The following is an 8,493-nucleotide window of genomic DNA, read 5'->3' as shown; positions in this document are numbered from 1 at the left end:
AGGACATCCAGGAGGTGTCGGAGAATTGCCTGATGTGGAAAACCCACACATCTGGTCGCAGAAGTATTGTATGTGTGAGTAGAGGGAAACTTTTTTCTTTACAATAATCCATTTTGAGTTAATTTTTGTGACTGGTGTAAGGTCTGTGTCTAGATTTTTTTTTTTTCATATGGAAGTTCAATTTTTCCAACACCATTTGTTGAAAAGACTATTTGTTTTTCTCCACAGAATTGCCTTTATTTCTTTTCTTTGTCCAAGATCACTTGCCTGTATTGAGGTGGATCTGTTTCTGGACCCTTCTTTTCCATTAATCCATATGTCTATTTTTTTTTAACCAATACCACACTGTCTTAATTGCCATAGTTTATAGTAAGTCTTGCAATCTGGTAGTGTCAGTCTCCCAACTTTATTCTTTTTCAGTATTATGTTGGCTATTCTGGATCTTTTGCGTTTTCACACAAACTTGGGAATTAGTTTGTTATTATCCACAAAATAGTTTGCTGGGTTTTGACTGGGATGTGTTGAATCTATAGATCAGGGTGGGAAGAATTGACATCTTAACAATATTTAGTCTTCCAATGCATGAACACAGGATATCTCTCCATTATATAAATCTGGATTTAAATACATTAAATAATGAAGGAATTTATTTACTGACATAATGGAAACATTTCAAGGTAACATAGCCCTCAGGCATAATTTCATGCAGAGGTTCATGATTTTATCCCAGGACACATGTGTGCCCCACAGAGGCCATATTTGCTTCCTTCCTGGTGCTAAATTGGCTTCCAGCATCCCCGGTCTCTGGTGCATCTACCCAGATACTTTGTGCAAGAAATTCCAGCCACAGTCCCAGATCCACTCTGATTCAACTAGCAGAGGTCCTGTGCACATTTTAAAATAGTATTTCTGTATTAAGTCATATATTCCATTCCAGATACTAGATACCAGGCAGGGCAGAAGTCAGCTTCCCTAGAAGCCTGTGGATTTCCTAAGGTGTTGGGGGGAAACAATCACATATACAACTCTAGCACAAAACTGAAGAGTTAGGGTCCAGATCATTCAGGGCCTTCAATTAAAGCTGGTAAGTAAAGAGTGGGTTTTACTTAGAGGTGGTAAATGATTAAGTTTGCATATTAGATTTTTTTTCTGTGGTCTGTTTGGAATGGATTGACCTTTACGTGCCTTCAGGTAGATGAGTGAGGAAGCAGTGAGAGTGGTCCTGGAGAGAGAGCCTGAGGGCTTAGAGCTGAACCATGGCTGGGGCAGGGAGGAGGGCAGATGTAAGGAATGTTTAGGAATTAAAAAAAAAAATTAACCAGCATTTAGAGTGACCTTCTGGTTTCTCTGACAACCTCATAAGTGAGAGACTAAAGGATGCTAGAGCATGAGATGGGAGGTGGGGTGGGGATTTGGAATGTCCGAGTCAACCTAGAGGCAATGTGAAGGAGGCGAGTGGATTTGGGGTGCGTTATAGTCAGGCTGAGGCCAGAGAGAGTTATCATCCTATAGGGAGAAACTGAAACCAAAGAGCAGGATTAGAGCATACTAAACTTAATAAAGAATGGGGAGCTAACTTTAACAAAGCCTATACATTATTTATTCTCTAAGTTAATGGTTTTTTAAAAAAATTTTCTATTGGAGTATAGTTGATTTACAATGTTGTGTTCATTTCTGCTGTACAGCAAAATGAATCAGTTATACATATACATATATCCACTCTTTTTTTTTTTTTAAACATCTTTATTGAAGTATAATTGCTTCACAATGGTGTGTTAGTTTCTGCTTTATAACAAAGTGAATCAGCTACACATATACACACGTTCCCATATCTCCTCCCTCCTGCATCTCCCTCCCTCCCACCCTCCCCATCCCACCCCCCCAGGTGGTCACAAAGCACTGAGCTGATCTCCCTGTGCTATGCGGCTGCTTCCCACTGGCTATCTATTTTACATTTGGTAGTGTATATATGTCCATGACACTCTCTCACCCTGTCACATCTCACCCCTCCCCCTCCCCATATCCTCAAGTCCATTCTTTAGTAGGTCTGTGTCTTTATTCCCATCTTGCCACTAGGTTCTTCATGACCTTTTTTTTTTTTTTCCCTTAGATTCCATATATATGTGTTAGCATACTGTATTTGTTTTTCTCTTTCTGACTTACTTCACTCTGTATGACAGACTCTAACTCCATCCACCTCATTACAAATACCTCCATTTCATTTCTTTTTATGGCTGAGTAATATTCCATCGTATATATGTGCCACATCTTCTTTATCCATTCATCCGATGATGGACACTTAGGTTGCTTCCATGTCCTGGCTATTGTAAATAGAGCTGCAATGAACATTTTGGTACATGACTCTTTATGAATTATGGTTTTCTCAGGGTATATGCCCAGTAGTGGGATTGCTGGGTCGCATGGTAGTTCTATTTTTAGTTTTTTAAGGAACCTCCATACTGTTCTCCATAGTGGCTGTATCAATTTACATTCCCACCAACAGTGCAAGAGTGTTCCCTTTTCTCCACACCCTCTGCAGCATTTATTGTTTGTAGATTTTTTGATGATGGCCATTCTGACCAGTATGAGATGATACCTCATTGTAGTTTTGATTTGCATTTCTCTAATGATTAATGATGTTGAGCATTCTTTCATGTGTCTGCTGGCCATCTGTATATCTTCTTTGGAGAAATGTCTATTTAGGTCTTCTGCCCATTTTTGGATTGGGTTGTTTGTTTTTTTGTTATTGAGCTGCATGAGCTGCTTGTAAATCTTGGAGATTAATCCTTTGTCAATTGCTTCATTTGCAAATGTTTTCTCCCATTCTGAGGGTTGTCTTTTCATATTGTTTATGGTTTCCTTTGCTGTGCAAAAGCTTTTAAGTTTCATTAGGTCCCATTTGTTTATTTGTGTTTTTATTTCCATTTCTCTAGGAGCTGGGTCAAAAAGGATCTTGCTGTGATTTATGTCATAGAGAGTTCTGCCTATGTTTTCCTCTAAGAGTTTGATAGTGTCTGGCTTTACACTTAGGTCTTTAATCCATTTTGAGTTTATTTTTGTGTATGGTGTCAGGGAGTGTTCTAATTTCATACTTTTACATGTACCTGTCCAATTTTCCCAGCACCACTTATTGAAGAGGCTGTCTTTTCTCCACTGTATATGCTTGCCTCCTTTATCAAAGATAAGGTGACCATATGTACGTGGGTTTATCTCTGGGCTTTCTATCCTGTTCCATTGATCTATATTTCTGTTTTTGTGCCAGTACCAAACTGTCTTGATTACTGTAGCTTTGTAATATAGTCTGAAGTCAGGGAGCCTGATTCCTCCAGCTCCATTTTTCGTTCTCAAGATTGCTTTGGCTATTCGGGGTCTTTTGTGTCTCCATACAAATTGTGAAATTTTTTGTTCTAGTTCTGTGAAAAATGCCAGTGGTAGTTTGATAGGGATTGCATTGAATCTGTAGATTGCTTTGGGTAGTAGAGTCATTTTCACAATGTTGATTCTTCCAATCCAAGAACATGGTATATCTCTCCATCTATTTGTATCATCTTTAATTTCTTTCATCAGTGTCCTATAATTTTCTGCATACAGGTCTTTTGTCTCCTTAGGTGGGTTTATTCCTAGATATTTTATTCTTTTTGTTGCAATGGTAAACGGGAGTGTTTTCTTAATTTCATTTTCAGATTTTTCATCATTAGTATATAGGAATGCAAGAGATTTCTGTGCATTAATTTTGTATCATGCTACTTTACCAAATTCATTGATTAGCTCTAGTAGTTTTCTGGTGGCAGTTTTAGGATTCTCTATGTATAGTATCATGTCATCTGCAAACAGTGACAGCTTTACTTCTTCTTTTCTGATTTGGATTCCTTTTATTTCTTTTTCTTCTCTGATTGCTGTGGCTAACACTTCCAAAACTATGTTGAATAACAGTGGTGAGAGTGGGCAACCTTGTCTTGTTCCTGATCTTAGTGGAAATGGTTTCAGTTTTTCACCATTGAGGACAATGTTGGCTGTGGGTTTGTCATATATGGCCTTTATTATGTTGAGGAAAGTTCCCTCTATGCCTACTTTCTGCAGGGCTTTTATCATAAATGGGTGTTGAATTTTGTCGAAAGCTCTCTCTGCATCTATTGAGATGATCATATGGTTTTTCTCCTTCAATTTGTTAATATGATGTATCACGTTGATTGATTTGCCTATATTGAAGAATCCTTGCATTCCTGGAATAAACCCCACTTGATCATGGTGTATAATCCTTTTAATGTGCTGTTGGATTCTGTTTGCTAGTATTTTGTTGAGGATTTTTGCATCTATGTTCATCAGTGATATTGGCCTGTAGTTTTCTTTCTTTGTGACATCTTTGTCTGGTTTTGGTATCAGGGTGATGGTGGCCTCGTAGAATGAGTTGGGGAGTGTTCCTCCCTCTGCAATATTTTGGAAGAGTTTGAGAAGGATAGGTGTTAGCTCTTCTCTAAATGTTTGATAGAATTCGCCTGTGAAGCCATCTGCTCCTGGGCTTTTGTTTGTTGGAAGATTTTTAATCACAGTTTCAATTTCAGTGCTTGTGATTGGTCTGTTCATATTTTCTATTTCTTCCTGGTTCAGTCTCGGTAGGTTGTGCTTTTCTAAGAATCTGTCCATTTCTTCCAGGTTGTCCATTTTATTGGCATAGAGTTGCTTGTAGTAATCTCTCATAATCGTTTGTATTTCTGCAGTGTCAGTGGTTACTTCTCCTTTTTCATTTCTAATTCTATTGATTTGAGTCTTCTCCCTTTTTCTCTTGATGAGTCTGGCTAATGGTTTATCAATTTTGTTTATCTTCTCGAAGAACCAGCTTTTAGTTTCATTGATTTTTGCTATTGTTTCCTTCATTTCTTTTTCATTTATTTCTGATCTGATCTTTATGATTTCTTTCCTTCTGCTAGCTTTGGGGTTTTTTTGCTCTTCTTTCTCTAATTGCTTTAGGTGCAAGGTTAGGTTGTTTATTCGAGATGTTTCCTGTTTCTTGATGTAGGCTTGTATTGCTATAAACTTCCCTCTTAGCACTGCTTTTGCTGCATCCCATAGGTTTTGGGTCGTCGTGTCTCCCTTGTCATTTGTTTCTAGGTATTTTTTGATTTCCCCTTTGATTTCTTCAGCGATCACTTCGTTATTAAGTAGTGTATTGTGTAGCTTCCATGTGTTTGTATTTTTTACAGATCTTTTCCTGTAATTGACATCTAGTCTCATAGCATTGTGGTCGGAAAAGTTACTTGATACGATTTCAATTTTCTTAAATTTACCAAGGCTTGATTTGTGACCCAAGATATGATCTATCCTGGAGAATGTTCCATGAGCACTTGAGAAAAATGTGTATTCTGTTGTTTTTGGGTGTAACGTCCTATAAATATCAATTAAGTCCATCTTGTTTAATGTATCATTTAAAGCTTGTGTTTCCTTATTTATTTTCATTTTGGATGATCTGTCCATTGGTGAAAGTGGGGTGTTAAAGTCCCCTACTATGATTGTGTTACTGTCTATTTCCCCTTTTATGGCTGTTAGTATTTGCCTTATGTATTGAGGTGCTCCTATGTTGGGTGCATAAATATTTACAATTGTTATACTTTCCTCTTGGATCGATCCCTTGATCATTATATAGTGTCCTTCTTTGTCTCTTGTAATAGTCTTTATTTTAAAGTCTATTTTGTCTGATATGAGAATTGCTACTCCAGCTTTCTTTTGATTTCCATTTGCATGGAATATCTTTTTCCATCCCCTCACTTTCAGTCTGTATGTGTCTCTAGGTCTGAAGTGGGTCTCTTGTAGACAGCATATATATGGGTCTTGCTTTTGTATCCATTCAGCCAGTCTGTGTCTTTTGCTGGGAGCATTTAATCCATTTACATTTAAGGTAATTATCGATATGTATGTTCCTATTCCCATTTTCTTAAATATTTTGGGTTTGTTATTGTAGGTGTTTTCCTTCTCTTGTGTTTTTTGCCTAGAGAAGTTCCTTTAGCATTTGTTGTAAAGCTGGTTTGGTGGTGCTGAACTCTCTCAGCTTTTGCTTGTCTGTAAAGGTTTTAATTTCTCCATCAAATCTGAATGAGATCCTTGCTGGGTAGAGTAACCTTGGTTGTAGGTTTTTCTCCTTCATGACTTTAAGTATATCCTGCCACTCCCTTCTGGCTTGCAGAGTTTCTGCTGAAAGATCAGCTGTTAACCTTATGGGGATTCCCTTGTTTGTTATTTGTTGTTTTTCCCTTGCTGCTTTTAATATGTTTTCTTTATATTTAATTTTTGATAGTTTGATTAATATGTGTCTTGGTGTGTTTCTCCTCGGATTTATCCTGTATGGGACTCTCTGTGCTTCCAGGACTTGATTAACATTTCCTTTCTCATATTAGGGAAGTTTTCAACTATAATCTCTTCAAATATTTTCTCAGTCCCTTTCTTTTTCTCTTCTTCTTCTGGGACCCCTATAATTCGAATGTTGGTGCGTTTAATGTTGTCCCAGAGGTCTCTGAGACTGTCCTCAGTTCTTTTCATTCTTTTTTCTTTATTCTGCTCTGAAGTAGTTATTTCCACTATTTTATCTTCCAGGTCACTTATCCGTTCTTCTGCCTCAGTTATTCTGCTATTGATCCCGTCTAGAGTATTTTTAATTTCATTTATTGTGCTTTTCATCGTTGCTTGGTTCCTCTTTAGTTCTTCTACATCCTTGTTAAATGTTTCTTGCATTTTGTCTATTCTATTTCCAAGATTTTGGATCATCTTTACTATCATTATTCTGAATTCTTTTTCAGGTAGACTGCCTATTTCCTCTTCATTTGTTAGGTCTGGTGTGTTTTGACCCTGATCCTTCACCTGCTGTGTGGTTTTTTGTCTTCTCATTTTGCTTATCTTACTGTGTTTGGGGTCTCCTTTTCACAGGCTGCAGGTTCGTAGTTCCCGTTGCTTTTGGTATCTGTCCCCAGTGGCTAAGGTTGGTTCAGTGGGTTGTGTAGGCTTCCTGGTGGAGGGGACTAGTGCCTGTGTTCTGGTGGATAAGGTTGGATCTTGTCTTTTTGGTGGGCACGTCCACGTCTGGTGGTGTGTTTTGGGGTGTCTGTGGCCTTATTATGATTTTAGGCAGCCTCTCTGCTAATGGCTTGGGTGGTGTTCCTGTCTTGCTAGTTGTTTGGCATAGTGTGTCCAGCACTGTAGCTTGCTGGTCGTTGAGTGAAGCTGGGTGCTGGCGTTGAGATAGAGATCTCTGGGAGATTTTTGCCGTTTGATATTAAGTGAGCTGGGAGGTCTCTTGTGGACCAGTGTCCTGAAGTTGGCTCTCCCACCTCAGAGGCACAGCCCTGATGCCTGGCTGGAGCACCAAAAGCCTTTCATCCACACGGCTCAGAATAAAAGGGAGAAAAAAATAGAAAGAAAGAAAGAAAGAGGATAAAATAAAATAAAATAAAGCTATTATAATAAAAAATAAGAAAAAAATTATTAAGAATAAATGTATTCAGAAAATTTTTTTTTAATTTTTAAAAATAGATTTATTAATTTTTATAGTAAAAAATGAGAAAAAAATTATTAGGAAAAAATTTATTAAGAAAAATTTTTTTTAATTTTTTAAAATAAAAAATATGAAAAAACTTATTAAATTTTTTTTTAATTTCTAAAAATAGAAAATAAGGAAAAAATTATTAAGAAAACATTTATTAGGAAAAAAAATTTTTTTAAGTTAAAAAAAAAAAAAAACACAGACGGACCTAACCCTAGGACTAATGGTGAAAGCAAAGCTATACAGACAAAATCTCACCCAGAAGCATACACCTATACACTCAGAAAAAAAGGAAAAGGGGAAAAATTAATATATCCTGCTCCCAAAGTCCACCTCTTGAATTTGGGATGATTCGTTGTCTATTCAGGTATTCAACAGATGCAGGCACATCAAGTTGTTTGTGGAGCTTTAATCCGCTGCTTCTGAGGCTGCTGGGAGAGATTTCCCTTTCTCTTCTTTGCTCGCACAGCTCCCGGGGTTCAGCTTTGTATTTGGATCCGCCTCTGCATGTAGGTCGCCTGAGGGCATCTGTTCCCCGCCCAGACAGAACGGGGTTAAAGGAGCAGCTGCTTCGGGGGCTCTGGCTCACTCAGGCCGGGGGGAGGGAGCGGTACGGAGAAGGCGGGGCGAGCCTGCGGCGGCGGAGGCCAGCATGACGTTGCAGCATCCTGAGGCGCGCCGTGCGTTCTCCCATAGAAGTTGTCCCTGGATCACGGGACCCTGGCAGTGGCGGGCTGCACAGGCTCCCGGGAGGGGCGGTGTGGAGAATGACCTGTGCTCGCACACAGGCCTCTTGGTGGCGGCAGCAGCAGCCCTAGCATCTCCTGCCTGTCTCTGGGGTCCGCGCTGATAACCCCGGCTCGCGCCTGTCTCTGGGGTCCGTGCTGTCAGCCACGGCTCGCGCCCGCCTCTGGGGTCCGCACTGATAGCCGCGGCTCACGCCCGTCTCTGGAGTTCGTTTAGGC

Source organism: Eschrichtius robustus, chromosome 7, assembly GCF_028021215.1.
Source record: "Eschrichtius robustus isolate mEscRob2 chromosome 7, mEscRob2.pri, whole genome shotgun sequence".
In the NCBI taxonomy this organism is placed as follows: Eukaryota; Metazoa; Chordata; class Mammalia; order Artiodactyla; family Eschrichtiidae; genus Eschrichtius; species Eschrichtius robustus.
The sequence above is the reverse complement of the archived record's forward strand: the minus strand, read 5'-3'. Positions refer to the sequence as shown.